The 25,928-nt window shown below is 43.3% G+C and overlaps 1 long non-coding RNA gene across 1 annotated transcript in view; it reads left to right on the top strand.

The window, feature by feature from the left end:
- Positions 1 to 21,643, top strand: part of LOC110402710 — a 149,533-nt gene extending 127,890 nt beyond the window's left edge. Inside the window, exons 4-8 of the long non-coding RNA XR_002441255.1 lie at positions 6,197 to 6,382; positions 9,942 to 12,247; positions 20,548 to 20,673; positions 20,810 to 20,847; positions 21,385 to 21,643. This is a non-coding gene — a long non-coding RNA (uncharacterized LOC110402710). The remainder of the gene's footprint in view (positions 1 to 6,196; positions 6,383 to 9,941; positions 12,248 to 20,547; positions 20,674 to 20,809; positions 20,848 to 21,384) is intronic.

Here is a 25,928-nt window from a genome sequence, read left to right as displayed (position 1 = left end):
GGGGAGGGGATGTGTGATGACTGGTGTCCCCCGGGGGTGATAGGACAAGGAGAAATGGTTTCAAACTAAAAGAGGGGAGATTTAGATTGAATAGAAGGAAGTATTTTTTTTACAGTAAATGGTGAGGCACCATGGAACAGGTTGCTCAGAGAGGTGGTTGAAGCTTCAACCCTGAAGACTTTCAAGGTGAGGCTGGATCAGGCCCTTGAAAACCTGATCTAGCTGTGGTGTCCCTGTTCGTTGCAGGGGAGTTGGACTAGATGACCTTTAAAGGTCCTTTCCAACTCTAAGGATTCTATGATTCTATGATTCTAATGGTGTTTTGGAAAACATATACCAAGGGAGGACAGCAGCACATGACCTGTCCTTTGTCTACAAAAATAAACCTGCAATCAGAACAAGTTTACAGTTTGATGGACAACCCAAATATTAGGCCTGCCAATAAAGTCAGACACACAGATGCAGTAGCCGAAAGGGTTAGGACAGAGGCTTCTCTTTACAGCTATGCTTTCACTTTTAATGCATTCCATATAAAATCTTTTCATATGTTTGTAAAAGAAAATACCTACTTTAAATGATCAGTGTGCTATTCTCAGGAGAAGTTGAAGATGTTCATAGTAACAGAATAAATAATGGAGAAAAAAATTGGTCACGCTTTATTATGGCATTTCACGATAATACAGATCTTTTTTTGAAGTGTTAAACGGTATCTTTTATTTAGTGAAGCATATCAGCCAACAGTGCGGCATTCAGGAATCTGTAATTTATTAGCCATGATCCTCTTTCATCAGAAGTCATTCTAAATAAAATTGTGGCTGTTTTTTATTTACTGCAACTCATAGTGTTCAGAAAGAATGATCATCTGGCAGGTGAAAGTGAACAGCAGAGAAATGTGATGGAGATATTTCAAAGGAGGTGGAAAGTGAATCAAGCAGTATGAGCAAGGGTTTCATTTTCTCCTTAGTTTCATTTATATTTGTGCATAATTTCATGGTCAAGCTATGCTGTAGTGTGGGCCTTAAACCCAGACGTAACCTCAGATAGTTGTGCTGGTGGGAATGCCACCTGGCAATACCAAACACGTGGAGGGCTGGTGAGGGCCCCACATGCACTAGGGGTCACGTGTCCCTGATGTGGGACCTTTCCAGTAGTGAGCTTCTCTACCCAGTGCACAGCCTCCCAGAGGGCTGGAGAACCAGCCCGAGGACAGCAATGAGCCTAAAACAGAGCTTCCTAAGAGACGTTTGTAAGGCAGATACAACTGGAAGTTCAAGGTTAAGGCAGAAATTGATGCCTTCAGGATTTTGCCACACAGCTGAAGTACTTGTGAGAACCTAATGGAAGCAGAACCACAAAGATTTTGGTCTTCGCTTTCATTCCCTCCCTCATCCTCTCAGTTTCAGTCCTTCTCAAAGAGAAGTCATAGCTGCTGTTACAAGCAGAGAAGAGGCTCAGCCTTCCTGAATCTATTTTTAATTAGTAGCTCACTTTCTGGGAAAAAGACTCTCTGGGATATACCTTATGGAATGGTAGCACACCCGTTGCAACATGCCTTGAGAACCACTTGAGGGAATTACCTCAGTTTGAAAATCTCTTTATTTTTCCAACTGGAAGGTTACCAGTTTTCCTGAGACACACGGAAGGAGAAAATCATCACCAGCTTTGAGCTGATTACTCCCCAGAATGATCCCAGCCTGTGAGCAAGCCTCCTAAGACTCCGCAAACTGTTACTCCTTGCATTATTTGTGTGATTTCTAAATTCCCTGATGAAAAGTGGAGCCGGACAAAGATATAGGTACATCCTGCTTCCTTTATCTTTTCATTTGTGCTATCCATAGGAGATCTTGCATCCAACTTTCGCACTTGTCAAAAAGCTACCCAGTGAGATAACTTCCCCCTTCCTCTGTGCTTTATGGTGAGAAAAAAAAGGATTTTCTCTTTATTTCTTGAAGTCTGAAATATGTAAGAGGTGCAGGCAGGGCACAACCTACATGCTGGTGGGCCAGCTGCAGAGTGTGCCTCTTGTAACTTCTTTTGGTGGAGGTGCAGGAAGGGCATTTTTCCAGCGCTGTCTTGGTGAATATCTCATCTGATCATCAAGCCGCCAGTTATTCTCATGGGAGATGTAGCCTCCATTGCAGTAAATTTTCCATCTAAATTATTTCATGGTAGTAAAATTCGCTCGTGCAGCAAAGGAGCGAGGTGCTAAATGAAGACATAGAGTCTTTGATATGGACATGACAGGGCTTTTAATGCATTTTTTCCTCTCTTCCTATGTCTCTTTCAGACAGACACAATTTGGTTTGCTCATGGTCTTAGCTATGTATTCATAAGCTGACTGTGCACTGGAAACCACATGGCTGTGGTTAGTGTAGTACCATTCTCAAACTCATAAACTGGGCTAAGAGGCAGGATATGCTATGTTGGGCTCACTGCCACTCCAATATATCTACATAGCATCCATCTGCTATAAAGTGCAGTCAAGATATACCTTCTTTTTCCTTCAGAAGACCATTTAGCTGCACTCTTGGTTATCTTCCCAGTGCTTGAGGGTTAGCTCTGGAGGTGTCTGGCTCACCTGCCAGACAAGGGTGAGGAAGTAACCCTCTACACTGTTGTCAGCTTGAAAGAAATGAGGATCAGGAGGAAAATACAGTAGGAACAATCAAGAGGTTCAAAGGCAGTAGGGAAATAAAGACTTCATTCATCCAACTGTGATAGGTTTTATGGGGATGTAGTCCCCATATGCTGGCTGAATAGACTGAGATAACAAAAATGTATCACTCACTGCCACAGCCAGGTATGACTATCTTGAGCAGATCATACCTTTCATATTGCCATCCACAGCAACTAGCCAAATACCAAAAAACATTTGGCAGATTTCTTGATCCTTTTCCTTCTTGGTTCACATCCACAGTCATGTCCCAGTCCTGCTCCACTGAGGTTCTATGGTAGGGGATACCCCTGACATCTTAGCATCAGCACCAGCTAAACCCAAATTAAGAAGAGGAATGGAAGGCAGTAAGGGGAAATTTCCCATCCATTTCCTATTCATTTGCCCTGGTCATGGAGGTTTGTAAGATTTGGTGTGAGAAAACTACCAAATGAAAAGTCAGACCTGCTGTGTTGTCTTCATCAGCACTGGATAACTCTGGATATGTAGGGAAAGAAAATTTGTCTAGACCACAAACCTAATGGAAGCAGAACCACAAAGATTTTGGTCTTCCCTTTCATTCCTTCCCTCATCCTCTCAGTTTCAGTCCTTCTCAAACAGCTGCTTCCCATTCCTTTCCCTCTTGTTTCTCTTGAGAGCTTGCCTCATGACTGTCGTGTGTTTGATGGAGAAGGTCTGGCTGTTTTCCAGACTGAACCATCACGAAGGGCAGCCACTGAAGTACCTCCACTCTCAGGTGCAGAACAACCTGTTTGTATGTCTCTGCTGAGCTAGGGAATACATCACAATACTGCAGAAGTCAAATGTATCCCCTGCAGATCACTGTAAACTGTTTTTTTTTTTAAAGGCTGCCATCAGACTGCCCTAGCAGTTTCTTTTAGAAACAGATACAGGGATTCATATAAGTCCTGGATCAAGCTGAGGGATGAGGGAAACATTCAGTTTTGGACTATTCTAGGCAGACAGTTCTCTGGAAAGTCTTAATCTGGAGCTGGATGCTAGAACAAGACAGAAAGGAGCTGAAGGAGAAGGCAGGGGTCCTCACAGACCTTGCACTGGGAAGTTGCAACAGATTCCCGCACATTCAATTAGTGGGATGGAGACCAGACTGGAAACAGACTACTGTTGCTGTAGCTCATGCTGAGCAGAATCTTAGCCCTACTCAAGATGTTACTCAAATGTGAGCCGGGGTGGCCCTTTACCTTCCCAGAAGGGATTCAGGGGAACATCACCTCTCTCATGAGTATGTATTTGGCCTGCAGTTTTCACATTATTTTTGCAAAGGTGGTTCTCTGGGTACACATGTGACTGCAGTTAGTTAAAAAGAATTGTATTTATCCATTATTCTTCCTTTTTTATTTCCTCCCTGACTGCTTTGTTGCTTTTAATCCATACTAGGAATTTGTAATTTCCTTAAGCAAAATGCCTGAGGTCATTTGCATCATGACCATGCAAATATGTGCGTAAACATCCTGCTTTCTAACAATACTTTCTTTTTCAGTGGAGTTTGGTTGTGAAATTCCGACCTTTATTGTATTTGTGTTTGCATCTCATTCATTGGACACACAGAAAGAAACAGACTGCACAAATTCTTTTTATACACAAAGCACAGGAGCAACAACAAAAGAGAGCTAAAATAAGAACGCATCTTATGAGAAGTCTTTTGGTTGTAACATGGTGGTTGGATGGACTAAATCCACTGCATGATAACCTTAGGAGTCTGTCAAAGCTTCAGATAGCAACAGGAAGCCAGACAACATGGGCAGCACTCTGCTTCACTGCTAGCTTGCAAAAAGTCCTGTCAAGTTGCTTCCTATGCAGCCGTGTAAAAGAGATTTCCTCTCTTTTTGCCTCCATTCCCTCCACAAAATGTGGGTACTTCCTTCTTTCTCCCCTTTCATTTACCTCACATGGCTACAGTACCAGTTCTGCTTAGTTTCTCTTCCTATAGACACCAGGCCCCAGATTGCTCCTGAGGTTGCTGACTCCTGCTGTTGTACAAGCAAATGAAATGGAAGAAAGGCTCGAGGCAAAGAAGGGGGTGTGCAACCTGAAAAGGAATCTGGAAATGGAGAGGAAGTAATTTAATTGGTGCTATAACTTGCCTCACTTCTGTTGACTTGGTTATGGCTGACTTCTTGAACACACTCCTCTCAGCCTAAGGATAGAGAAGAAGTGATGCCAATAAGGCAGAGTCTGGAAAAAAAACAGGACCCTGTGAAGTACAGCCAACTGTAAGTAGCATCCTAGCAATGCAAAACAAAGAATATGACCCAGGCCATAACCAGAGAGTTTTCTCAGACAGAGGAAATAGGCTGCCAGGACAGGAACTTGAAGGACAGGAAAGTGAGGAGGGGTGCAGGCTGAGAAATGCCAAGGCATTTGAAGAGAGAAAAGTATCAGACTACAAGGCACAAAGCTGGTGCTGAGAACCAAGAGGTGACTCAGAAAACACAGCAAACTACTCTGTGTAAAAGATCTGGTACTTCTTAGAGATGTGTATCAGGAACATGCATCACCCAGCACAAGATGAAAATGATTTCTCCCTTCTCTTGAACTCTTAGTCATTTTTGGAGGAGACAGACAGACAGTAGGAAAGGATATACATATGTGACTGTATGTTTATACAACCACATATATATTTTTGTGTTAGGACCTTTATGTTGCACAGGACTAACAGTTTCTAGGCACTTCTCCATATTTAAACTACATGTTGGCAATTCAACTGAATAACAACCAGCCACTTCCGCTTCAGCCTGACAACCGCCTTACTTTTCTTTATTTTGCACGCCCTTCCATAACAATGTGCTAAGCAGAACCCAGGGATTTGCCAAGACAAGTCTCCTTGCCATGGTGCCCTCCAGACCCCCAAAGGATAGATCTAGTGAACTCTTGGAGGAAGCAAATTCCAAAAGCAAGAGTTCACTCCTGGAGCAGGAACACAGGAGGGAATACTCCGCTGCTGCAGAGATTTCCGATATGTGATTTCCGGCCCCTATCTAGCACGCTCAGTGTGTTTCCATATATAAGTGATGCAGTTGCACTTTCTATAACTTTTTTTTTTTAACATAACTTTCTCATTGCAGAACAGATCTTTCAAAGGCAAAGTGCAGTATAATTAGGTTGCCTGGAGCTCATGGATAACATCAACCAAAGTCTTGGGAAAGTATGAAATTGCCCACCCTGTAATCTCTCTGCAGTGCTCACTCAAGTGGAGATATTTGAGGGGACCTCTCAGACCAGTTCACTGGTCTTCGTCCCAGCAGATGGCCCACCACAGAAGTTTGCTCCAGACAGGGTAGAAGTTGATTTAAAAAAAAATAAATAAACAAATAAATGCAAAGAAAAGCAAATGGGAGGCCCACCAGAGAGGGAAAAGAAAAGTAAGAAAGGGAAGAGGGTGAAATAAGAAAGAAAGACAAGGTCAAAAATTTAAAGAATATGAAGACTGTTTTCCCAAAAGATGATACTGAATGCAGAAGTAATGATTGTAACTTAGTGCTGGTTATGTTTTTTACACAGCCAGAACAACTCTCCCTGGTTTGCAGACGGGCACAATGAATTGAATTCCAGAGACTGGTGGAGGGTTTCCTGTTCTACTCCAGTGACCAGAGGACAACCTGGTTCATTGAACCTCAGGTCTTTGTTGTCATTGGTACTGCAGAGCTCATGGGATTTTCTGTGAAGAAGTGGCTGGAAACCAGGCAGGTATGTTAGAGCACCACAACAGACAAGGTACTTACAAGCAAATAAATTTATCCATTCTTGACTAGGACATTTTTTGCCACATAGCAGAAAAAGATGGTTTTTTTCTTTGTCAAAAAATATAGGGTGTTTTCATCCCTTCTAATCAATACTACAATAAAACACAAAACAAATGGGCAGCCAAGATGAGCACCCTACATTTTTATGTTGCCTTCCAAAGGATGCAATTCCTATCCAGTCACATGATCTGTATGTTGACCCATTCCCCCTCTGATAACTTTGGGAGAGGTAGCTGCTTTCTACCAAAATTTTGAGGCTAGACAGAAGCACCAGAGAGGATTAGGAAGGGCAAGTAGTTCTCTCTGATGGCATGCCTACATGGGGAGCCTGAAAGGCTCTGGTGCAGCCCCTGGCAAGGAACAGGAAATACGGAACACAGCACATGGGAGAGAGCTGAGGTCAGTATAGCCCTGGGCTTAGAGGGAGCTAAGGACAGTGAATGTGCAGACAGAACACGAAAAAGATGAAGTGGTATGAAAATGAGCATGCTTAGGGGCATAGAGAGAAAGGCTGGTGATGGGGGAGCAGGGGAAGATGGGGAGCTGGGAAAGATTTGGGAGTTGTACCAGAGAAATTGGTAAATTAATAATACCATAATAGTAATACCATAGGAAACTGGACATGACAGAGGAAAGATGCCTTCAGCAAAATGCAAAGTCACAATAAATAGTTACGGAGCAACTTATTTTCAAATCAGTAAGGAAAAGGAGGCACACAGCTGGACTTAATTGAAGGATGTTGCTTTGCTAGGGTCAAGAAAGCATTTTCTTCAGACCAAAGCTGAAGCTCTGGATCTGCAGCTATCCTTAGATGTGGCTCTGCTGTAATGCAGAACAAGTGTCAGCTCTTTACAAGAGCATGGGATTTCCTTAATTTGCTCCGTTCCCTCCTCTCTTCCACACCTTCCTTTTTTACAAAACTCGGCAGAAGTACATTACTTTTTCAAACCCTACAAATTCTGGGGAGAAATATTGGACATTTGATGCTGCTCAGATTTTTAAGTCCAGCCAGAGCCTCAAAGTGAAAGACTGGGCTGAATGCACTGGAATAATCAAGCCAATCAACAGAACAGTCTAGCAAGTAATAACAAAAGCCATAGTCATTTAAAAACAAACCATCCCTTGGGCTACAACAGCCAGGTGCTTGCTTTAGGTGTTCAACTTGGTGCACAGCTCTTGCTAGCAATGAAGAGACTCCACGGATGGTGCAGTGATAGCCCTGGTATACCCCCCTGCAGGACAGGAAGATCAGTTCCCAAGTGGGAAGAGTATGCGCACTAGTGAAACAAACCACTCATTTTAATTGATTCCGTCCTGGAGGTCTGAAGCCTTTTGACTTCCCACAGCTTTGTCAGTACAAAAGAAAATAACCAACCAGATACGCCTGTGTACTGTCATTCATGAGGACACACTGTTCACTGGTTTGTCCTCTACTCCTACGCTGAAATGCCAAAGACTCCGCAAAAATATTCATTGGGCCGCACTTGTGATTCAGCTTGGGCTTTTCTAGATTGCGAAGAGTAAGGAGAGAGTCTCTGTAGTTTACAACTGTAGGCAAGAAGGAGTGGTTTACAGCAATAGTATTTCCTGCCTGCAGCTTAAATGTAACATGACGGCTGTCTTAGAATAAAAGCAAGACAAAAACTGTTTACAAAAAAATGTCTTTAACACCATTTCAGTAATGACTTCTCTACACTGGTGACAGCTTTTGTAAAGTTTCATTATGAGAGAAGTGCATGGTTTCCCAGGAGCTCCAGGCATCTAAAAGAAAATCTTGGCACTTGGGAGGCTGCTTTTATTCCAGTAATTGCTTAAAGAGCTCAAACACGAGTTTCCCTCTGGCCTTTAGCAAATCACTTCCTTTTCTCTTGGTGGGATAACTTTTACATATCTCACAGAGACGTGGAGTAAACCAATTTGTAAAACACTCAAAGTCCCATGCAGACTTTATGTTTTAAGATTGCTGCGTGCTGCATGCTGCTGCCCTTGGACACAACTTGCTGAGAGCAAGCAGTGCTGCTGGAGACGCTCACACTGCCACACTTTCTTCCTGAAAGCCACCATAAGAAAGATGCTTAGTCAAAGTAGTCGTATTCGGATAGCATTAAGTATCTGGTTAGGTCCACAAGACGAGGCTGTGCAAAGTTCTGACTCAGATTTCATCCTTATCCCATGTTACAGTTTCATGAAAGTTAAGTGAGCTCATTTACATTCCTGCAGGCATGTACGTACACCATCAGGTTAGGAGCTGTCTGTCTTCTGATACGCACAGAATTATCTGTAGACATTCAAAGTGTCCCAGATGTTCCAACAGAAGATGCTCTTGGGTCTCCAATAGTTATCTGCATACCTCTGCAAGGGGTGTAGGGTGAGAAAGAGATAGGTTGCTTTTGGAGAAGTAATCCACGACCATAATACTGATGGAATATAGTTATGCTGCAATTTTCATTAGATGCCTATAAATATGGGATTTAATTAAACACTTAAAATCTCATGGATAACCTGTGTGCTTTTGACCAGACTTTCCAGATCTCTGGTGCACTGCAGAGGAAACATCAACACAGTTTCATAGCTGAAATAATTTGTTATACTGCCAGTAGAGCCGTAGTAACTTTGCAGTTCAGTCTGCCCCCACAGTATTTTCCTCTGCTGTAAACATTATACATGCATCATTTAAAATTAATTGCTTGACAGGTGATACATGACACCTGTAGCACTTTCCAGGTGAATACAAATGTATTTCCCGTACAAGGCAGAAATATTTTGCAGTCCTTATCTGAGTTATGGAGGAGCCAAGGCAGAGCAGTGGAAAGGCTTGCAAGTCAGCACAGCCACTGCTGTTTTCTGTTGGTCTGGTAGAAAATGCAGCTCCGGTATTTTAGCCATTGTCTTCTGTACAGGCATCTTTCTGGCTTTGGTGCAGGCACTGGGAGAGCTGGACTCTGTCCTTAGCCATGCAGTGGGCTTTCTCCCAGGCAATTGCTCCAGCTCCAAGGTGGGGATAATGAAACAGATGTTTCTGTGCTTTGACGTGTACAGATAATGGCTGAAATCCTACTGCTCTGAATACCAGTCTCATGGAGCTCCCTTCCATGTGAGTTAATTTAAACTGTTGTGGTGTTTTTTATTCCATCTATATTTAGTCAGAGAGGATTTAGAGGAATGTAAATAATTTAAATATATATCTGTAAACATATGAACAAACATGGCTGTCCACTGTCAAGTGGGCTGCTGGACGTGCTGACACGATCACACTGCATTTCAACAGATTTTGGAGCCTAACTGGTTTCATTCTTGCTTTCACTGTCTCTCTGTCACACATGTGCGTGTGAAGTCTCATTCACTTAAACTGTGCTAACTGGGCAGGTACTGTGCTTGCCTGTGCAATAGACAACTCGAAGCTTCTTTTACCTTAAGTTAACCAGTTACTGTTACACAGACAGATGGATAGATGGTTTACTCGCTGGTCACCAGATGGGTAACATTCATTTTCTTTCATGCAGAGATCTGACAAGTGGAGTCAATCGGGAGTCTGCTGGTGTGCCCTGCTCCTACGGCTTTGTCACCCTGAAAGCTGTGAGCACAAGGACAGGAGTCCCTAGAAGCCCATGCCAAGAGCCAGTCTATCAGAAGGATAAACAGATTGGATGGGAGCCTCTGGAGTGCACATGCTGGCTAATATATCCTTGAAGAGGAGGCATAGTCAACTCTCTGCAAACGGTCATCCGTACTACTGGCCAATAATACCAGGTGCTGAAAAAGTCCCTCTGTATAAATTATCCCCTATCATTTAGCCATCCTTTTGGCTGGCCAGGGAGGCAGCAGTATGCTTGCCAGCTGTTCTACCAAGTTTTCCTGAGCGGCAGCATCTGCATCATTGCTCTGAAACAGCACAGTGGCCTCAGCGAGATGACACACTGTTCTGAGGAAGCAAGTTTTACCCAGAAAATGCGATAGTTCACCGAATTCTCCGGAAGTGAGAAGATAACCACCTTCAAAAGACGTTTTTTTTTCTTTTCTTTTTCCCCTCTCTCTTTTAAAAACATAGCAATGGCTGCGAACATCGTGTTCTTGCTGCTTTTCAGGGATGTGGTTTTGTGCTATTAATAAAAAAAAATAGAATCGCTCAATGATTTCTATTAATGCAGAATGAGGTGTGAGAACTGCAGAAAAGAGCCATTTTAGAGAGCTTAGAGGCTTGGTTTATATATATTTATGTATATACATATACAGTAATGAGAAATGGAAGAGGAACAACTGTTTTGAGGGGGGAAGTTGGGGGTGTTTTTAAGCTGCTTCCCAGGGCCTAATAAAGAAAAGCTGAGTGGGAGTGAGAGAAGAGGTATTTTCCTCAAACCTTTCTGACCCTAGTGGTTGGATTGCTGGCTTTATTTTGTTATCTTTTGAATGCAGAAAAAAATGATGAATTCCCAGCTCTTTTCTGCTTATCCCTTATGGTTCAAGCAATCACAACACTGTGTGAAGCCACTGTCTTGGTTTCACTTTTTACCACTGGAGACCAGGAGAGTTTCAGAGGGTACCAACTGCCCAGAGATAGGAGAAAAGGCAAGTGACTTCTGCAGCCCCATTTACCCAACGCCACATCACAAATTGAGGCAGTGCAGCCTCTTCCGTGATGCCTGTGGTGTGCAGGCATGAGGTTTGCAAATGTGGTCAGTGACCAGCTCCATCACCCACATGTGATGCCAGAGGGAAGCCACGGAAGTTACCTTTTCCTGGGGGAAGTGGGGATGCCTCAGGAAGTCCCTGGGGAAGCCAATGCACAGGGATGCAGCCAGATTCAGCGGTGGGTTGGTAGGTAGGAGAAGAAGGAGGGAAGAAATGCAAACAGAAACATCGTTGCTGAAATGTTTGCCATCTGGCTTTGAGAAGATGAACATACAGCGTTGGTTTGTTGTTCTGCTTTCTTTTTTTTTCTCAACTGACAGCCAGAGAAATTTGGTGGTTTTTATGCTTCTGAGGGCTTTTCTTTTTTCTTTTCTTTTTTTAATCAACACCATTGCCACAGCCTCCTAAACTCCAGTCTCCTGCTCATCCCCTTCTCTTGCCTATGCAGAGCCACTGAATGCTTATAATGGAAATATTTTTGCATCTATGTAGCGGAGAACACCCGTCCAAACCGGATGTTTGAGATCACAGGGACTGACCCAGAATCTGCACTGGGGCAGACATGAAAGCATGAAAATTTCATTCACAAAGGTTTTCTGGGACCAGCTCTTTTCTGCCTAAGCAGAGTCACGCACGTACTGGCTCAGACGCTCCCACAGCCCTTCCAAAGCAGAGCTGACTGCTTTTAAAGTTATGCAGGGCTACATCCTTAATGGACAGAGGCCACGAGCTCAACTGGGAACAATTACCAGCTGAATAAGATGTTCATCTGCAAGGGGTGCACTTCTGCCAGCTACTACCCTTGGACGGCCCACGGAGCGAGAGGCACAGTTGGTCCCACGCCTACTTGTTTTCCTTCCCTTTGCTGCCACAGTTTCAACTGATTTTGATTACCCTGGCGCCAAATAAATGAAAACATTTCATAGACATATAATCACTCGTCACTGCAAAGAAAGGAAAAATGCTTGTGTACTGCGTGTTTATAAATACACTTAATGAAAAAGGGAGAGATCTGCCCTTCCCAGCCTCGTGTGGCTGAAGCCAGTGTAGCTGCATGTCCTGTCAGGAAAGTCAGCCGCTGCTACCATCCTGATGTGGCCACTGGTGTGGATGTCACTGGGAGAGACACAGCCCTGCCCCCTTCCCTGATCATGCTCCGATGATCAGTGTGGGGTGAGAGGTGAGCAATGATGCCGGGCATTCCTCAGCAGCAGTGCAGCACGTGGGAGGTGGGATCTCAGTGACTTGCAAGCAGAACCTGCTGCAACATGGTTGGGTCAGCCTGGCTTGGCTCCCAGCGGAGCGGAGTACTTCAATGAGGCCAGGTAAGAGGAGGTGCTGCCAGGAGCGGTGCAGTGGCCTGTGTGCTGCTCCCATGCTAGGCAGCATCCAACTTGGGATGCAAAGTTTTGATACATGCTCCTCAGGGAGATTTTCTAATGATTTGACAGTGGGTTTTCTTTATATATTTATTCATTTTTTATTAAGAGGAGTGTTTGATTTGCCTCTGTTCTGAAGAGTACATGGCTTGTTACATAAGGCTAAATACAAGTCAGTATGAGAATGTCGAGCCCCAAATACAACCTTTGAAAAGGCCAGCTCCTCTTCTGTAAGAAGAAGATGAATGTGCAAAAATGTCATGGAAAATTGCCACTAAGACGTATCCATTAAGCTCTTTTGACCCTTATTTTTCACCTGTCAGATCTGCTGATAGATTACTATTTGCATCTGCCTTGGATCCATGAACACGGGCATACTGTTGGCCTTTTCTAAACTTCTATCTAAGTTGCATTTGTAGAAATCATTCACACCAGGCTTCTTTCCCTCTGAAGGCCTTGTGAGCATTGGGCAGAGAAGAATAAAAATAACCAGATAAAGCAGACAAGTAAGATGGATAAAACTCAGTGGCAAGACATCATGCCAGGTGCTTTGTGGAAGTGGATGCTGCTGCAGGAGCAGCTAAATTGCACTGCACATGCAAGACCAGGGTGAGCAAAGAAGGAGAGAGATGAGATTGCTGAATGTTCCTTCCAAGTTGCTACACCCGGGCACAAACCTCCTGCAATAGCAGAGAGATGCAAGTGGTGTCACTACTCTGAACATGGTGAGCTGCTCTCCCTAAGGTACAGGCAGCAGGGAATTCACATTTTTATTTATTCTTTTTTGGTTCAGCGTTATGTATCTGATGCAGCATTTCAGTTTCTGTGACCCTGTGGTAACAGTATAACAGTATTTTGTGTTTCACTGGAAGCAACACACTACAAAGAGAAGATTATTATATTTTCAAAGAATGGGAAGTGATTTATTTTTCTTGCATTGTGATGGAGGATTGCTTTCAAAGATTTTTGTCTTTGGTCATGCTTCAAAGCCTGACCTGTGACCATTAGGGGTTGCCTTGTAACACCTGAAGATTTCAGGTATGGTACCAACACCACAGCAAAAGCTGCAGCCTAACATGGGCTGCAGAACATCATTAAGCCTTCCAAAGTGGAGAATGATCTTTTTTCTGGAAATCAGGACACCCAGTTGTGTAACTGTCCCCTGGCTGTAAGGCTGGCCAACAGCACAGCCTAGCTGTGCAGAGGGAACGGCTGGCTAGGCTGTGTTGTCTGATAGAAACACAGAGCTGGAGACTGGAAGGGACCTCGAAAGTCATCACTTCCATTCCAAAAATGTAAGCAGGACCAACTGGTAGCACCAGTATTTCAAGCATTTCCACTCTTCAAAACTTCCAGAGAAGGTGATTTTACAGTCTCCCTAGAGTTATTCTTCTGTTTAATTATCCCAAACAGTAAGTTTTTCCTCATGTCTAAATCTCTCTGCCTTCAGTTGAAGACCATCGCTCCTGTTTTTACAGTGAATATATGGAGCACAGCTTATTCCCTTCCTACTTATTGGCCTGTGATGAGTTTGAAGACCAGTATCAGCTCTCCCTTGGAAGACTGTGAGACAATTTCAGCTGAATCCACCTATAGACCACATTTTTCAAGGCTTTCTCCGACAGTCTCTTCAGTTCACCCACACCCTCAAATGGAGGTGGACGGTGGAGGGCTGTGTCCACCAGCTGGGGTTTTGTTAGTAACAACTCAAACAGAAAGACAAAGCTGCATGACTTGCTCGTGACACTCAGCACTTGCTTTTTCTGTAGGCAGATAACATATTTGCACTGTCGACTACCAGCCCCATGTCTTCCTCTGCAGAACTTCTGCTGAGCCAGTGTTTCTCCAGCTGGTATTTGTATAGCTGATTATTGCTAAATATAAGACCTTGAACTTGCACCGACTAAATTTCACCCTCTTTATTCATACTGTTGCTCACTGGGTCAAGATCATCTAGGATTTTAGTCCTATCTTCCAAAGTGTTTGTGGTTTCCACTGTTTTGGTAGCATCAGTAGTAGTGCTGTGTTTCCTTTCCAAAGGCCTTAACACAGTGGGATCACACTTGATGCTTGTTTGCTTTGTCCTTTTTAGCTGCTCCTCCACACCATCTTACCATCTACATACTCAGAAGTAGATAGACCAGGAAAGCATCACGGATTTCCTGGAGCTAGCTTCCCTCTGTTCCAGACTTCTGGGAATTTATCTACTGTCCTTAGGCTGCCAAGTGGGGTTGCTAACAGTCCTGGGATAGCTTCAGCCCATTGCCAAACCATCCTAGAGTTCATTTCCAATGCAGAGTATGTGAAATCAAAACACCCAGGGCATGTCCCCACTAGCATTTCAGTCTGAATCAGGAGCATGCTTTCGAAGCAAGTCTCCTGTCCCTGACAGCACTTCGGCTCATACCATAGAGCACTGATGAGATGTGTGAACGCAATGACTTCCAGATGACACTAAAGTGGGAGGTACGCTCTGGGGGTCTATGGGTCAGACTAGCAGAAATTTGACATAAATCTTTCTGAACTATGAATGATGTAGAGGTCAGGTCCTTAGCACCAGCCATTACCTGGCACTATTACTTCTAGTAATTCCTTTCTATATACTCTCAAACTCTTGCCTCACTGCCAGCAATACAACCATGTAAGCCAGCTCCTTGTATTTGATCACATCCATAAAGGCTTGCATGAAAGATGTAACACATGATGTGGTTTCCTTGGTTCTGTTATCAAGTTTCCCTGCCTGGTGAACAACAGACTGACTCTTTCCTTGGAGGGCTAGTGTTAGATTACAACTTGTTTGACACATTCGTGCACAGAGCCTTCCCCCGACTGTGGTACTGCTCCTTCAAAACGCTCTTAGCAGCCAGGCATCTGGCTGTCATTAAGGTACAATTGAACTCTAAGAAAAATCCCTTCTTCTCTATTTCCATCATTAAATACAGGGAGGCTGAACATGTCTGCAAGAGTCATCATTGGCATGTGTTACTTAAAGGGTTCAGAGAGGACAAAAATATTCTGCCTGCACTGACGTAGAAGTGACTGCATGCTTGCTAAAACCACACCTCCGCTCCCAGGAAAGACACTCTCATCTGGTGACTGTTAAATACTGTCAAAGTCTCTTAATGAGCCTGAGCAGGTAACTTAAAGCAGACAGTCACTTAGGAAAGATATATAAATGACTATTGATTTTTATTTAGGATATTGACCCAAGTGGGTTTTCTCACATATTCCTAAACTTAGACAATTTCAGGGCTGCTGTCCAGTCTCTGATGTCAAGACATAACTGGCTAACTGTTCTACCCTCTGGAAATGCTATTTGAGGTTTTTCTTATGATATTATGTCATTGTCCACGGCATAATATTTCAACACCACATAAAGGATGTGCTTTATGCATTATTACCAAATGATACAGAAATGCAAATGGTTCCTAAGGAATACAGAAGGAAGTCTGTTGTTGATCATTTCTGCTCAACTTTGATGCAGATTGTTTTAATACTTTATTCAATTAGCATTTACTGTGCCTCCCATACAACAGCTGCCTTTTTCTACTGAATGCCACAGAAATGTCTGAACAAAAGAAAACTGAAGCCAAGGTAATGGAGTATCTTGTATTTCACATGCATTAGTAAGGTATGGTTGCATTTTGCTAAGTATGAGGACTTTTTTCAAAAGCTCACATATTCAAGCTCTCAGCAAATTTATTCTCTGCTTTGAAAGAGAACAAAAGGGAATAAAGAAACAACCTACATTGTATAAGCAAACAAAAGTAAAATTAACAGATAGAGTTCCAGTCTTTCACAGTAGTTGCCTTCTACTTTGTAGAGCCACAGATCAATTTGCATTTGGGGTGAATTTCTGCTTCCTGCTCTAGTGTTTCTTCACTTTGCTTGCTGCTCTGGAAGCCAGGCAGCATTTTAATGGTTCTTGTTGTCTGGTTGCACTAGCCTCCAAGGCTATTAGCTCATCCTGTGCTGCTCTTTGAAAGAAGACAGAATTGAAACATCCTTTGCCTTATTATCTTTAAAAATCATAGAAAAGAAAATAAACTGAGACGCTTATTAAGAGCAGACAGAGAAAGCAAACTTAAAGGAAAAGGGATGGCATATATTTGGCTCTTTTAATGACAAAGAGTCAAACTCTAGAAAGTTGGTTTATTCTCAAGGCATCTGGAGTAGAGCTCAGTCACTCCGATGCTGGGTTTTTTGGCCTCTCTCAGATGTCCTTAGCAAATTACTGCCAGTTTCTATGTCACTGTCTAAGCCTGAAGGGAGGATCGGTTGTTCTATATACCACTGAGGTTGTGAACTGTTCAGAGCAGGAGCTGAAACTAGCTATGCAGTTGTATAGTGCACAAATCCCAGAGGCTGGCAGCACAGTTTCTAGGAATATACAACTACAGAAATGTATCACTGTCACTTAAGTGACGTTCCCCCTTTATTTCTCCTTTATCTGTTCTGCTTTGAGGTTTGTTCCTTGGTCTCTGTGTTTCTGTTGTCCCCCTCCAGTCACCTTTTGCAGGTGCACGAGTAAACATTTCTGCATTTCTTGACACTTTTTTTCTGCACTCCATCATATGCAAATCACGGGACAACAATAACTCCGTCACGCTTATCTTCTATTAACACCATGGTCATTGGAGTGGGTATGTGTAGCCTTCATCTCATCAAATCATAACTTCATATACATCTGGAGTTCTTAAACTGTTCCAAGAGCTGAAAAGTGGCTGGGCAGATCAGAGATGCCCTGCTAGGGCTGTGGTGGGAGTGGACACCATCTCCTGAGCAGCTCCTGGTGTTGGACTCCTGAGCAGAGATGTGCTGTCACAGCTAAGGGCTTTCAGAGAGCTCAGAAGGGGAGCTTAGCTATAATGCCTGCAGTGTCCAGTGAAGGCCTTTCCTTTACCTGCCTGAGCCAATGGCAGGTTTCTAGCACCCTTGGTGAGACCACTCAGGTGACTCAGACAACATTTCTCAGTAGTTTAAATGAAAACAGTTGTTTTCATTAACTAACAAGAGGAGATAACACACAGGAGCTGATACACTCCTGATTAGCTGACATGTTACCCCTCCTCAGACTGTGCTGAGGAAGAAATGAAATGAAACCAAGTGGCGGCTGCTGGTAAGATTTTACGAGGATGGAAATGAGTTGTGCTCAGTTTCAGTGGAAGTTCCAGGATTCACTGTAAGGCGCAAAAATCTCCCTTCCCTTGAAAGTGTACTGGAACAAGGCATTTTTTGTTTGGAGCATTTGCAGTCATATGACCTCAAAGTCAGATAAATGTATAGATAAGGAGACCGTTCTGGTACTTAAAGGGGCAGAGCAAAACTGAGGATGTGCCAGGCGCTCTTCCAGAACAGCAGCTCTGTGGGTGGGTTGTTCACAGCACATGCATGTCTGGTACTGGGGACAGCCACACAAACCCTACAGAGAGAGCTTCAAGCAAATAAGCTATTGCCAGCACTCAAAGAGAAAATCAATAAACCTAAAAAAAAATGTGTTTATTTTAAGACTATGATTCAAAAACCAGCGTCTGGCTTCCAGTGACATTCCTTCCAGTGAGTTCTGTAGGTATTAGATCAGGCCTTCAGATGTTTGAAACCATGATTTCTGCCGATATCTCAGTTAGCAGCCTCCTTTCATGGGTTTCCTTCTGTTGGCATTTTATCCATCTGTGTGGTCTGCTCTGAAGCTCGGTGTGCTGTGCTGCTGCAATCAGAGGAGATCCAAGGATTCCCCAAATGCTTTCCCTTGAGGGTAGTTGGCATGAGACCTTTCCAGGGAAAGAGAACCTTTGAACACTATTTGGTTGTATGCCTCCAGAGATGAGCAAGCAGCAAGTAGGATACAGAGTTCAGGCTGAGAAAGACACCCCTGCCTGGTTCACTGCAGTTTCTCAAACATGCACATCCACACCTTAGGCTGACGACTGCTCAGTTATACTGATGGTTTATTTTTTCCGAAAGAAATCCCATGAGACTAAACTTTTATGATATGGATTGACAGCGTAATGGATTTTATCATTTATCCACTGGCAAATTGGCCTAGAAAGATGGCAATGTCAGTTTGTTCCAAGGGATTTGCTCCTGTCAAGCAAGGTGAAATGACAAGATCACTCTTTGAAACTACTGTTGATTAGTGAATAATGTGCAGCAAACAGAAACAGAACTCTGGGATATCCAATATTTCCAGTGGTCAAGCTACTGATTGCAGCAGGGTTTGGAAAGATTTCTTCCCCGAGGATCCAGCTTTTCATGCCAGGTCTCCATTCCACATTACTTTTTTTCAGCTAGGTCCTGGCAGACTATGAGACATAGTAATCCCTCAAGCAAAATGGAAAACTCTGCCAGCTTTTACTGATTGCCTTGATTGCTCTCTAAAGCTAAACCAGTGGGAACCACTTTTTAAATAGAAATGTATGCAGTAGCTATTTAGGAAAGCATATGCTGTTGCCATGATTTGTATTCCAATGCAATTGGGCATTGACACTTTGGAAGAGACACTTCAAAAAATTTGATATATGACTATACAATAAGACCAAGATTTTCAGAAGCAGGTAAGAGTGCTGAGTGCCTGAAACCCCATCAGAAAATGTGAACCTAATTGAAGGGACTTAACTTTCAGAAGAGTCCAGGCTTCCTATCACCAAACTGTTCCATAAGCTCATGGTGAGTTTGTGGAAAATTGTCAACCGCTGCTGACAATTTTCACCATCACATCTATAGAAGACTTTCTTACAGAAGGATTGTTTTAATAAGATCACCTTCCCTCCCAAACTGAGCAGAGTTGCTTGTTTCTCCTACAGGTGTACTAAGGTCACAGTACCAAACCTCTGTCAACACGAAAAGCAGTTTTGCATATTGTTGCTTTCTGTGTTGTGGTATGATCTGTTTTATGTTCTTGCCTGCAGCCTGGGGTAAGAAGGTTCTGGTATGATATTTCAGGGAGGGATCTTTGTAATTTCTAAGACTTCTGCATAAAAGGTTTGCAGACACAAAGGTGAAATTCTGTTCTCAGTAACTCTAAGCTTCTAACAATACAGTTCAATTGAAACTGTGGCACCGGCCTATATTTAGCTGCTGAACAAAAAGTAAAATTTAATAGAGACAGTTGAAGAGAAATCAAGGGTTGTAAAAACAGAATAAAAACTTCTCATTTGCAAGTTTTCCTCCCATTCTGGTGTCTGCTTTTTTATTGCTAGGAACTACCTTGAGGCTACAAGGAATCTTGTACAGCTGTCATTGTATCTTTGTAAGTTGGCCAACACATGACAAGCTTATTAAGTGATGTGAACAGCGTGCTATTGCTCGTGACTGGACCTCTCATCAACCCAGACTCCCATCCTGTGACTCACCAGTACTTCTTTCCGTTAGGAGCAAGCCTTAAAGGAAATTCACATCACAGTTAATTCTCATTGGCTTTCTACAGCATGCCTCATCCCACTGACAGACATTCATAAACTGAGTGCATTTTTTTAAAGACTACGAGAAATGATACATTTATTACAGCACCACCACTGCATCTGCATTATCAGATAAGCTGACCCTGGGTGAAAGTGTAGCCCAATATAGGATGATCAACACATAAAGCAAGACCAAAGCTACTCTTTAGGGAGAATCCTGACTACATCCTGTTCTGCTTTCAGTATTTTAATCTCTTATGCGGGTACAGATGTGGATGTTTTGTGGGCAGGAAGACAGTAGTCTGTAGGAAAACAAATGCCTTCTCTACTCAGCACAAAAGCAAACCTGATGCAGCAGCTGCTGGCTGCTTCAGAGCAGCCACTTTCAGGGGAGCCTAGATTAGCCCCAGTCATGCCTACCATGGAATGGTGACTTGTGGTAGGGGCCTGGCTGTCTGCTGGCCTGTGGGCCAGCCTGTAGGCCTTTAGATACAGGCAGACTTACAGCCACAGCAGATCTTATTCCAACCAAAAGAGATTACAGTTTCGGGTCTTGGGATGTGGTTCTGTTCTGACAGGGTCCACCAGGATGATCATAGCAGATGCGTGGGTAGAGGTGTGCTGTGACTGGCAGCACAAGAAACTCAAAAGTTGTTTTGCAGGATGAGCCTAACTCTCAACTGCTCTCCACTTTAACTTAGCAAACCTCCAAGTCAGCAATTAAGACATCCAAGAATTTCATGTTGAGGAAAGGGAAAAGCCCCAGACATTGCCATGAGGACTGCATATGGAAGAAAATGCAAGCAAATCCAGCATGGGAAAATGAGGTAAACAACCCTTTTGACCCCTTCTTCTTTTGTTTAGCTGTTTCCCAGGATGCAGCCTTTCCTCAGAAAGTCTATGAAAATTACTCTTTTGCATTGGTTCAGGGCAAATTGTCACTTCCACTCTCTTTCATTTAAGGTTGGATGAACAACAGCACTCTTCAGCTTTATTTAGTGGTAAGGGCTCATTTATATGACACTACATACTTTTTTCATGAATGTCTGCCTCTATTTTCTCTAACACAGTCAGCCTGCTCTCACTGCAATGCCTGCAATACTCATCCATTAGCCCAATCGGTCTTATCTGTCTGCATTCATTTCTGACTTTCCATTTTCTGTACAGTGTGATGTTTGTGTCCTTAACTTCATGACACTTCTGAATTCTCCTCCCCTCTCCTTCCTTCTTAACTATTTTCATGCTGTCCAATTGCTACTGCAAATGAATGTCCTCCAGTCTCTTGCTCACAGTTTTACACCAGTTGTCTTTCCTTTATACTGCCTCTTACACCCCAAACATCCTCCCAGATCCTGCTTGTTGGGCAACTTCCCAAGGCAACCAAGGCCTGCCAGGGGCAATTAAAGCTTGTTAGCAGTGACTTTTCGTAAGGGCACATAAATTTATTATGCATTTTTTAGCCAGGTTCCTTTAGCAATTGGGCACCCATTGTATGGCTTTTGGAAAATCTTCTCTGTAAATCTTCTTGCTGTTTACAGGAGATGCACTGGGCGAGCGTTCATCAGGCTTTCATACTGGATCAGACAGGAGCTCAGACTATTTTGGCAGAGGGCAGTAACCAGGTGCAAGTCCCAGGCCACTGACTAGCTCAGCCAGAGCTATCTCCATACACAGTACCACACTAAAAGAGGATGCAACAGCCATAAAGACAGCAGTGCTCTCTGAGAACCTGTTACCAACTCCAGGTTTGTTCTATCCATCATAAGCAAAATGTTGATGTTCTTAGAATGAATGAGTCCTAACCATAAATGCTGAAGTATTTTCTGAGCAATTAGATGGAATAAGGTATTTTTGCTGGGATTCCCTGTGAAATACAGATGCCAAGCATTATTCTGTGAACATATACTTGAAAAGTAATTTGTAGTTTTATCACTAAATTACTTGAATTACTTCTCTTTTAAAGTAGCTAATTCTTATTAAATAGCCATTTAATTTCTCATTCCTACTGAAGTGCCTAAAAACAAGAAACCAAAGAGATGGAGAACCCTGAAAAGTTTTCCCCAAATCATGAGTAATCCCATTGATTCCAGTATAACAACTCACATGAAGAAATGTAAGCATGTATTACCTGTCTCACTGTGCTTGCTTTGTGACTTTACTGAGAACTCAAATCCAGTCCATGCAGACTCAATCCAAGTTCAATTCTTGCTACTGGTTAGTGTCAGGATGCTATTTAGACAGCTCAAGTTGGTTCTCTATTTTACTTTCATCCAAAAAGGATTTTGTTGATGCAGCAACTGAGACGAAATGCAGTGGTGGCACATGCCAAGGTAAAGGACAAGCTTGAACTCTGGCTGGAATTTGGTAGGAGCAAAAGAGAAAAGGGAAAAGTCAAGGGAGTGGTGAGTTGGTTGTGATTACCATTGGGCATCACCACTGCTCTGTGTGTCACAAGGGAGTAGCATAACCCTGCCACTCATTGGTTCTCACATGAAGTTCAGGGGTATGCAGGATGGATTTGAATTGGAGCTGGCCTGCAATGTTTGCAAGCAAGTTCAAAATGCTTCAAAGTTTGATGCAAGCTTCTGTGTGCAAGGAACTTTAGGTGCTTATCTGGATATTTGAAGCCTTTTCTTTTCCCCTCCTTCCCTGAAACATTCTTTATTTTTCCACTTTTCTGTCTTTTCCTCCACTGCCCATAAGCATTTAACTCATACCAATCCACCAGTAAAAGACTGGTGAGAAGCCCTCCAAACTCTATTACTGACAATAAATTATTGGAAAAAAGAATAAAGTAACTCCTGTATCCAGGGAGAAAAAGGATCAGAAGTGGTGGAGTGATAGTGGTGAGGTTCTGCATATCAGAGTTGCTGTAATAGAACACTCTGCAGCAGCACTGATGTAGCATTTTTGGTATAGCTGCAAAACAGGAAGATCAGAAGGAAACAGTTCATTTAGGTCTGTCCTTTTTTTCAGCTTAGTTATTTAATCTGGGTCACTTTTGAAATGAAAGACTAAAGCATTTTTTTTAACTGGTGGAGTAAAACATTTGGGTTTTTAAAAATGTTTCCCCTGCTACGTTGACTGACAGCCTCAATTCACAGATAGATACAGCTCCTCTGAAATTGCATCCCTTTTCTCTTCTCTTCCACATTTAAACATTATCAGCATAGCTGTTACTTTATTCACAAGGTTTTGGGAGGCTGAGCTTCCTGATAATGGCAATCCTTTGATGTCTTGATTGCCAGCTTGGAGATGCACTCAGTTAGACTGCCTAACAGCAGTACCAGCTCACTACATTAATGTGCTGCTCAGTAACAAACAATATGCTACCTTGAGCCTGTTCCATGTCATTTGCAGCCTCTCAACATCCACTCAGCATGTAGTTCAGGATCAAGGTTTCTAACCTGGGTTGTGTTTCTTTTGGACACACTGGAGGTTTGTTAGAGGCTACCACGTGAGTTTTGGGTAAACCACTGGGCTCTGAAATATTTGGAGCAGCTGAAATAATCTGTACATCATTCTGTTTTAGAACTCTCAGTAGCTTGCAGGATTCTGCAGCCTACTAGGTGATTGGCCTGTATCCTACTAGGTGATTGGCCCTCTGGGGCACACCTTAGTCAGGTCAGTGACTACTGTCCTCTGCACGGGGAAAAAGGCAGTTTGGATATAGAGATTGATAAATTTAGGCTCTTGGAACTTCCTGTGAGTTAATGTTTTCATTCCTACCAGTAAAACCATAAGTATTTGCTCTTACAAACAAACAAACAAACAAACAAAAAACCTACATCATAGTTTTTTTAATGGAGTTTTGGGGTGTTTTTTTTGCTTGTTTGTTGGGTGGTTGGGTTTTTTTGTGTTTTTTTTTTTTGTTGTTGTTGTTATTTTCCAAATGTTAGCAACTTTATGAGATTCCAAATGAGTTCTGTTGACTGAGTATGTGTACATAAATGTTTGGTGTCAAGGTCTGCTTTCTCAAGGTTATCATCCAGCCAAGGGGCCACACTCTGCAGTACCAATGTGGGAAACAGATTTCTTAGTATCCCTGAATGTCTGACTCCTATCCTCTACAACATTTTTTTTTTTAAAAAAAGGACTACTGGCACAACACTTTGATCTCTCCATCATCCTGTAGCTACTTGTTAATTTATTACACGATGTGTCAGCTTCTAGATCTGAGACTGATATTACTTCCTGAAGGTTCATCATTATTTTGCATCTTATCCATTAGAAAGCAAAGAATGTCTAAGTACCAGCAACATGAGTTTTCCAGCAGTTTACACAAACTACAGGACAGCTTTAAAAAAAAAAAAAGAGAGAGACTGGCATTAATGATGGCACAGCTCATGTGGCAACCTTGGGACACACTCCTTGGGACATGGATTGTGAAATGATCCACTTTATTCCTTTCCTCTGAGCAATGCCAGCTATGCATAGCAGCAAATTTTGACATAGATTAATTGTAGGGCTGCAGGAACAGCTGATGTGCATCCAGCAGAAAATGGCACTGTGGTGCAGTCAGCATCACCAGCAACCCCTCCCATGTTAGTGGGTTTTACAGCTCCACTGGCATGTGTAGCAGTGGTAGGGAGAGGTGCTGTCCCTCCTCTCCTTTGGGTGTAGCACAAACCTGCATAGCTGAGCCTGTTCCTGGAAAACCTGAGGTGGTCAGACCCTAATAAAGTGTATTCCTGCATGCTATTTGAAGCTGACTGTTGGCAGTGCAGAGACCAGAGTGGCAGGCTGCATGTTGAAACAGTCAGGCTTTTGCCTTGCATCATCTGCCTTAGCTATGAGATGACAAAAGCAGCCCAACTGTTGCTTCTTGCATAGCATAGCGATGCCCTGGCCTTCAAGGCAGATGACCCGGGTGAAGCACAAGCATTGCTGACATTCACTGGCACTCTGCGCTCTGCCCACAGCAAAGTGGATGGCTGCCTCACATGCTCTGCCTGCCTGGGCATCCGCCTCCACTCTGGCAGCCTTCCTGCCCCTTGAGTATTAAAAGAAGAGGAAAAAAAAAAGATTTAAAAACTCCAGTCCTCCCGCCGGGGCTCCCTCTGCCGGCACGGCCTAGCCCGGCCTGGCAGGCAGTGCACCTCCAGTTCTCATAGGCAGCAGGCCCCGATATCCCACAGGCACGGGGCCTGGGCCCAGCTCTCACTGTCCTGGTGGGGAAAGGCTTTGCCTTTGGCTGGTGATTGCTGAGTTATTTATGTTACCACAAAGTGAGTTTTATCCCTGACCAAAAATTGGTCATGTCTTGGGAGACTCTGGGAATGACAGTCAGAAAAAAAAGCCAAAGCTTGCACAGTTGAGGCATAGCAGGGGTGTGAGCTGGGCTCACAGCATCCAAGCAGAGTGCTCCAGTCTTCCTGCCCTCGCTGCCCAGAACAGGTCCTTCTGCAGCTTCAGCAAATTGACGTTTTCTGTGGAAAACCTATCTCACGTGCACACACAGCTCCCCCACTCAGACTAGAGGAAGCCAGGGTGTGGGCTGCACTTGCAGTAGAAGTGCAAGTCAGGAATTCAACTTCCAAAGTTGCAATAAGCGGAAGCAATGCATGAAGTGCCTAATTTTGCTAAGGGGTCCTTGGTCCCAAATACGGGCACAACCTCAGAGCCCCACCGCCCCCAGTGAACTGTGCATTACTACAGTGCTTCAACTACCAGTATTTTTGCTATTACTATAGTATGGCTGAGCTACATCCTGAGGACTTTACTCAGCTTTTCTCTTGGGCGGGAATCACTCTGACAGGAGAAATCCCTCTGACAGGAGTAGGCATTATGCTGAACAGGGACTGCTGGATTTGAACCTATGGGTGAATTTACAGAGCTCTCTTGTGAGCTCACGGATATTTGTGTCCTTCAAGCACTCCCTCAGAAAGTACCATCACAGAGGTTCAAAATGATGGTTTTTTCTCTTTCTCAGCAGCTTATTTTTCTCTTTTCTCTCCTCTCCTCTGATCTCCTCTTTACTCTTTCTTTCTTTCCTTTCCTTTCCTTTCCTTTCCTTTCCTTTCCTTTCCTTTCCTTTCCTTTCCTTTCCTTTCCTTTCCTTTCCTTTCCTTTCCTTTCCTTT

Source organism: Numida meleagris, chromosome 1 (assembly GCF_002078875.1).
Source record: "Numida meleagris isolate 19003 breed g44 Domestic line chromosome 1, NumMel1.0, whole genome shotgun sequence".
Taxonomy (NCBI): Eukaryota; Metazoa; Chordata; class Aves; order Galliformes; family Numididae; genus Numida; species Numida meleagris.
The sequence above is the reverse complement of the archived record's forward strand: the minus strand, read 5'-3'. Positions and strand labels throughout refer to the sequence as shown.